Source organism: Peromyscus eremicus, chromosome 1 (genome assembly GCF_949786415.1).
Source record: "Peromyscus eremicus chromosome 1, PerEre_H2_v1, whole genome shotgun sequence".
NCBI lineage: Eukaryota > Metazoa > Chordata > Mammalia > Rodentia > Cricetidae > Peromyscus > Peromyscus eremicus.
In genome coordinates, this window is record NC_081416.1 from 93185311 (window position 1) to 93191643 (window position 6333).

The 6333-nt window shown below is 39.6% G+C and overlaps 1 long non-coding RNA gene across 1 annotated transcript; it reads right to left on the reverse strand.

Moving 5' to 3' along the window:
* Positions 1–293: 293 nt before the first annotated feature.
* Positions 294–6331, reverse strand: LOC131900266 (uncharacterized). The gene is made up of 2 exons (XR_009376182.1): positions 6284–6331; positions 294–521 (listed from the first exon to the last, which is right to left on the reverse strand). It is a non-coding gene; the product is annotated as an uncharacterized LOC131900266 (long non-coding RNA).
* Positions 6332–6333: the final 2 nt, after the last annotated feature.

Sequence of the window (6333 nt, forward strand, 5' to 3'; positions counted from 1 at the left end):
TTGGTCTCTTGGTAGTCCTCGGGGAACTCTGGACACACATTTAGAATGGAGTACATATTGTTTCTTTTTCTTCTAATTAGAAGCTAATTTGAATATTTGGTCCAATAATGTGTGTGTGTGCGTGTGTGCGTGTGTGTGTGTGTGTGTGTGTGTGTGTGTGTGTGTGTGTGTGTGTGTATTTTTAACCTATTTTGGGAATAATTTTGCATCATATATATATATTTATATATATACACATTGGAATAGACAAAGCCAATGGACTATGGTCCATAAGAACAATTAAACTCTCTATCTGCTGTTTGTTAATTTTTACAGATCTGCACCATAGGTAATACACATCTTCAGTTTGCTATGTCTATGTGTCTACTTGGCTCCCTCATCTTCTCTGGTCAATTTCTTCTGCCTCTCTGAACATCACACAAAGACTAGTAGACTCCATTCTAGTCCCATGATGTCAAGAGTGACCTTCTGACTTGAGCACATCTATTTTCCTTCTCCAACCTTTAGTGATGACCAGGATTCTGTACAAGAGAACACCAGAAACATCTAAATCAGTAAACTATTTGGTGTCATGATTTTCTCTTTTTAATTTTTATTTATTTATTCTTCTTTTATACATTATATACCAACTGCAGCCTCCCCTCCCTCCCCTCCTCCCACCCTCACCCCCAGATCCACTGCTCCTCTGTTTCCCTTTAGAAAGGAGCAGGTCTCCCAGTGGTATCAATTGAACTTGGCATAACAAATGCAGTAAGACTAGGCATGTACCCCCATATCAAGGCTGGATGAGGCAACTCAGTAGGAGGAAATAGATCCTATGAGCAGGCAAAAGAGTCAGAGATAACCCCACTCCCATTGATAGAGTCCAGCAAAACTCCTAAGCTAAGCATGCAAAGGGCCTGGTGCAGACCCATAAAGGCTCCACGGTTGCTGTTTCAGTCTCTGTGAGCCCTTGTGGGCCCTGCTTAGCTGATCCTGTGGGCCAAGTTCTCCTGGTTTTATGCTTTTTAATTTCTTGTGACTATGACTATAGGGATTTAAGAAAAAAACCAATTCTGGAGTCATTATTGTCCCCTTTAATTGTCACATACCACTCTATTCATTTTGAATGTAACTAGTATTTTGAATAAAGGCATCTAAATGTCCCGATAGCTGTATTATCAGGCCATTGGGTTTATGAGTGTGGCTTCTGATGTTATGAGGAGACACTCTCACAGCAAAAGTCTCTGACCCTCTGACATTTGTTTTTGGAACCTGGTGAAATTATTCTTATAAAGAAAATATATCCCTATAGTGGTGAAAGAATGTGTAGGTCCCCAACCCCCACTGTGGGACACAAATATGATTATTTATTTATTTCTGTTTTCTTTTATTCTAGAACCATGGCTGCATACCTTTCCCGATATGAACAACGTTTGAATTTCTAGCCTCCATAAAAGTAAAACTAAAACTTCTTTTGTTTAAGTCATCCAGTCTGCAATGCATTAATACACTAGCCCATGGAAACCAGAGTGCAGATATTTTTAGAGGTATTTAGTTCTATTCCTCATGATATATAATGTTTGTTAAAGAAGACTTATTGAAAAACCTATGACTTAAAGTCAACTGAACACTTGCTATTCTGTACGTGTAAATATATATATATATATATATATATATATATATATATATATATATATATATATATATATATATATATATAAAGTATGATCTGCCTAGGTTTTAATTTCTACAGAGTTCCCTGAGAATACAAGCTCTTACAATTTGAAATTTTGAACCTTTCCTGTTAGGGGAAAAGTTTCTTTTTTTCTTTATTATTAGAATATTTTCTATTCATTTTACATACCAACCACAGATCCCCTGCTCGCCCTCCTCCCACTCTCAGCCTTTCCCCCCATCCCAAGCCCCATTCCCACCTCCTCCAAGGCAAGGCCTCCCATGGGGAGTCAGCAGAGCCTGATACACTCAGTTGAGGCAGGTCCAAGCGCCCCGCCCCCCCAGGACTAAGGCTGTGTAAGGTGTCCCACCATAGGCAGTGGGCTCCAAAAAGCCCCCTCATGCCCTAGGGATGGATCCTAATCCCACTGCTATGGGGACCCTTAAGCAGATCAAGCTACATAACTGCCTCGCCTATGCAGAGGGCCTTGTCCAGTCCCATGGAGGCTCCACAGCTATTCGTCCACAATTCATGAGTTCCCACTAGTTTGGTTTGGTTGTCTCTTTATGTTTCCCCATCATGATCTTGATGCCCCTTGCTGACAGAATTCCTCTTCTCTCTCTTCGACTGGACTTCTGGAGCTTGGCCTGGTGCTTGGCTGTGGATCTCTGCATCTGCTTCCATCAGTTACTGAGTCAAGTCTCTATGGTGACTGACAGGGTATTCATTAATCTGATTACTGTGGTAGGCTAGTTCAGGCACCCTGTCCACTATAGCTAGTAGTCTAAGGTGGGATCATCCTGTGGTTTTCTGGGAACTTGCCTAGCACCTGGTTTCTCCCCATGGTGTCTCCCTCTATCATGGTATCTCTTTCATTGCTTTACCATTCTGTCCCTGTTTCAGCTCGACCATTCTGTTCCCTTATGTTCTCATCCTCCATCCCCTGCTCTCCATTGCTCCCTTCAACCCAAGTCTACTCATGGAGATCTCATCCATTTCCCCTTCCCAGGGTGATCCATGTGTCCCTCTTGGGGTTTTCCTTGTTAGCTAGCCTCTCTGGAGCTGTGGGTTGTAGTCTGGTTATCTTTTGCCTTTCATCTACTTATGAGTGAGTACATGCCATGTTTATCCTTCTGAGTCTGGATTACCTCATTCAGGATGATATTTTCTAGTTCCATCTATTTGCCTGCAAATTTCACGATGTCATTGTTTTTTATGTGTGAGGAGTATTCCATTGTGTATATGTACCACATTTTCTTTATCCATTTTTTTGGTTGAAGGGCATCTAGGTTGTTTCCAGGTTCTGGCTATCATGAACAATGCTGCTATGAACATAGTTGAGCATGTGTCCTTGTGGTATAATTGAGTGTTCCTTGGGTATATGCCCAAGAGTGGTATTGGTGGGCTTTGAGGTAGATTGACTCCCAAACTTTTGAGAAACCACCACACTGATTTCCAAAATGGCTGTACAAGTTTGTACTCCCACCAAGAGTGGAGGAGTGTTCCCTTTGCTCCACATCCTCTCCAACAAAAGCTATTATCAGTGTTTTTGATCATAGCCATTCTGACAGGTGTAAGATGGTATCTCAGTGTTGTTTTGATTTACATTTCCCTGATGATTAAGGATGTTGAGCAATTCTTAAATGTCTTTCGGCTATTTGAGATTCCTCTGTTGAAAATTCTCTGTTTAGCTCTGTAGCCCATTTTTTAATTGGAATGTTCAGTATTTTGATGTTTAGTTTCTCGAGTTCTTTATATATTTTGGAGATCAGTCCTTTGTCAGATGTGGGGCTGGTGAAGATCTTTCTGTAGGCTGCCGTTTTGTGTTATTGACCATGTCCTTTGCCTTACAGAAGCTTCTCAGTTTCAGGAGGTCCCATTTATTAATTGTTGTTCTCAATGTCTGTGCTACTGGTGTTATATTTAGGAAGTGGTCCCATGTGCCAATGTGTTCAAGACTACTTCCTACTTTCTCTTCTATCAAGTTCAGTGTAACTGGATTTATGTTGAGGTCTTTGATCTACTTGGACTTGAGTTTTGTGCATGGAGATAGATATGGATGTATTTGCTCTCTCTCTGCCTTTTGGTTAGTTTGACTAATGGCTTATTTTGTTGATTTTCTCAAAGATCCAACTTTTTGTGATTCTTTGTATTGTTCTCTTTGTTTCTATTTTATTGATTTCAGCCCTCAATTTGATTATTTCCTGGCATCTGTTCCTCCTGGGTGAGTTTGCTTCTTTTTCTTCTAGAGCTTTTAGGTATGCTGTTAACTTGCTAGTGTGAAATTTCTCCAACTTCTTTATGTGGGCATTTAGTGCTGTGAATTTTCCTTTTAGCACTGCTTTCATGGTGTCCCATAAGTTTGGGTATGTTGTACATTCATTCTCACTGAATTCTAGGAAGTCTTTAATTCTTTTCTTTATTTCTTCCTTGACCCATTGGTGATTTAGTTTAGTCATATTCAGTTTCCATGAGATTGTAGGTTTTCTGTAATTTTTGTTGTTGTTGATATCTAGCTTTAAGCCATGGTGGTCCGATAGAATACAGGAAGTTATTCCAACTTTTTTGTATTTGTTGAGATTTGTTTGGTGACTGAGTATGTGATCAATTTCAGAGACGGTTCCATGGGGTGCTGAGAAGAACGTATATTCTTTTGTGTTAGGGTGGAATGTTCTGTAGATACCTATTAAGTGCATTTGAGTCATAACATCTGTTAGATCCCTTATTTCTCTGTTAAGTTTCTGTCTGGCAGACCTGTCCATTGGTGAGAGTGGGGTGTTGAAGTCTCCCACTACTAGCATGTAGGGTTTGATGTGCAGTTTAAGTTTTAGTAATGTTTCTTTTATAAATGTAGGTGCCCTTGTATTTGGGACATAAATGTTCAGAATTGAGACTTCATCTTGGTGGATTTTTCCTGTGATGAATATTTAATGTCCTTCCTGATCTCTTTCAATTGATTTTAGTTTGAAGTCTATTTTGTTAGATATTAGGATAGCTATACCAGCCTGCTTCTTGAGTCCATTCGATTGAAAAGTCTTTTCCCAGCCTTTTACTCTGAGGTAGTGTCTATCTTTGAAGTTGAAGTGTGTTTCTTGTATGCAGCAGAAGGAAAGATTCTGTTTTTTGTATTCACTCTGTTAGCCTGTGTCTTTTTTATAGGCAAATTGAGTTCATTGATATTAAGGGATATTAATGACGAGTGATTGTTAATTTCTGTTAATTTTTGGTGGTAGTGTTGTGTGTTTCCCTTCTTTGGTATTTGTTGGTGTGAAATTATCTATTACCTGTGTTTTTGTGGGTGCATCTAGTTTCCTTAGGTTGGATTTTTCCTTCTAGTACTTTCTGTAGGGCTGGATTTGTGGATACATATTGTTTAAGTATGGTTTTATCTTGGAATATTTTGTTTACTGTCTATGGTAATTGAGAGTTTTGCTGGGTTTAATAGTCTTGGTTGGAATCCATGGTTTCTTATTGTCTGCATAATGTTTGTCCAGGACCTTCTGGCTTTCAGAGTCTCCATTGAGAAGTCAGATGTTATTCTGACAAGCCTGCCTTTGTATGTTACTTGGCCTTTTTCCTTTGCAGCTCTTAATATTTTTTCTTTATTCTATATGTTTAGTGATTTGAATATATGGTGAATATACTTTTTCATCTAGTCTATTTGGTGTTTGCAAGTTTCTTGTATCTTCATAGACATTTATTCTTTAGGTTGGGAAAATTTTCTTCTATAATTTTGTGGAATATATTTTCTGTGCCTTTGAGCTTGTATTCTTCTCCTTCTTCTACCCCCATTATTCTTAGATTTGGTCTTTACATGGTGTCCCAAGTTTCCTGGATGTTTTGTGTTATCACTTTGTTGGCTTTAATGTTTTCTTTGACTGACAATTCTATTTCCTCTATCATATCTTTAATGCCAGAGATTCTCTTGGTTATGCTTGTATCTGTAGTTCCTGTTCTTTTACTCAGATTTTCCATTTCCATCATTCCCTCAGTTTGTGTCTGCTTTATTGTCTCTATTTCAGTTTTCAAATCTTGAACTGTTTCTTTAACCTGTTTAATTGCTTTTTCTTGGTTTTCTTTAAGGGATTTATGGATTCCTTCCAATTTTTTGTTTGTCTTTTCCTCTATTTGTATAAGAGAAATTTTCATTTCCTCTTTGAAGGCCTCTATCATCTTCTTAAAGTCATTTTTAAGGTCAATTTCTTCTGCTTCTTCTGCATTGGTATGTTCAGGTCTTGCTGATGAAGAACCACTAGGTTCTGGTGGTGCCATATTGGTCTCTATGCTGCTGACTTTATTTTTGCACTGGCATCTACCCATTTCTTCCTCCACTCAGTGCAAGTGGTGTTTGTGTCTGAGGGGGCCTTTCTTGGTCCAGTTGACACTCTTGGTCCTTTTAGTCCAATCGGTGCTGGAGGGTTCTGTGTCAGGGAGCAGTGCGATCTCGGAGGGTGGGTGGGTTTGGGGGGTGGGGTGAGGGATGGTGGTAGTCCAGCCTGTCTGCAGGAGACCTGCCTGCTGACCTGAAACTGGGACTGCAATGGGTGGTGTGTGGGGGTATGGGATTATGCCCCTGGGCCCAAAGCCTAGAGGCTAGGTTGATCGGGTAAGAGAACAAAGACTCACCTCTAAAAAGTTTCTTTGAATGTATCTGTCATCATTCTTTCTGTTCTGAC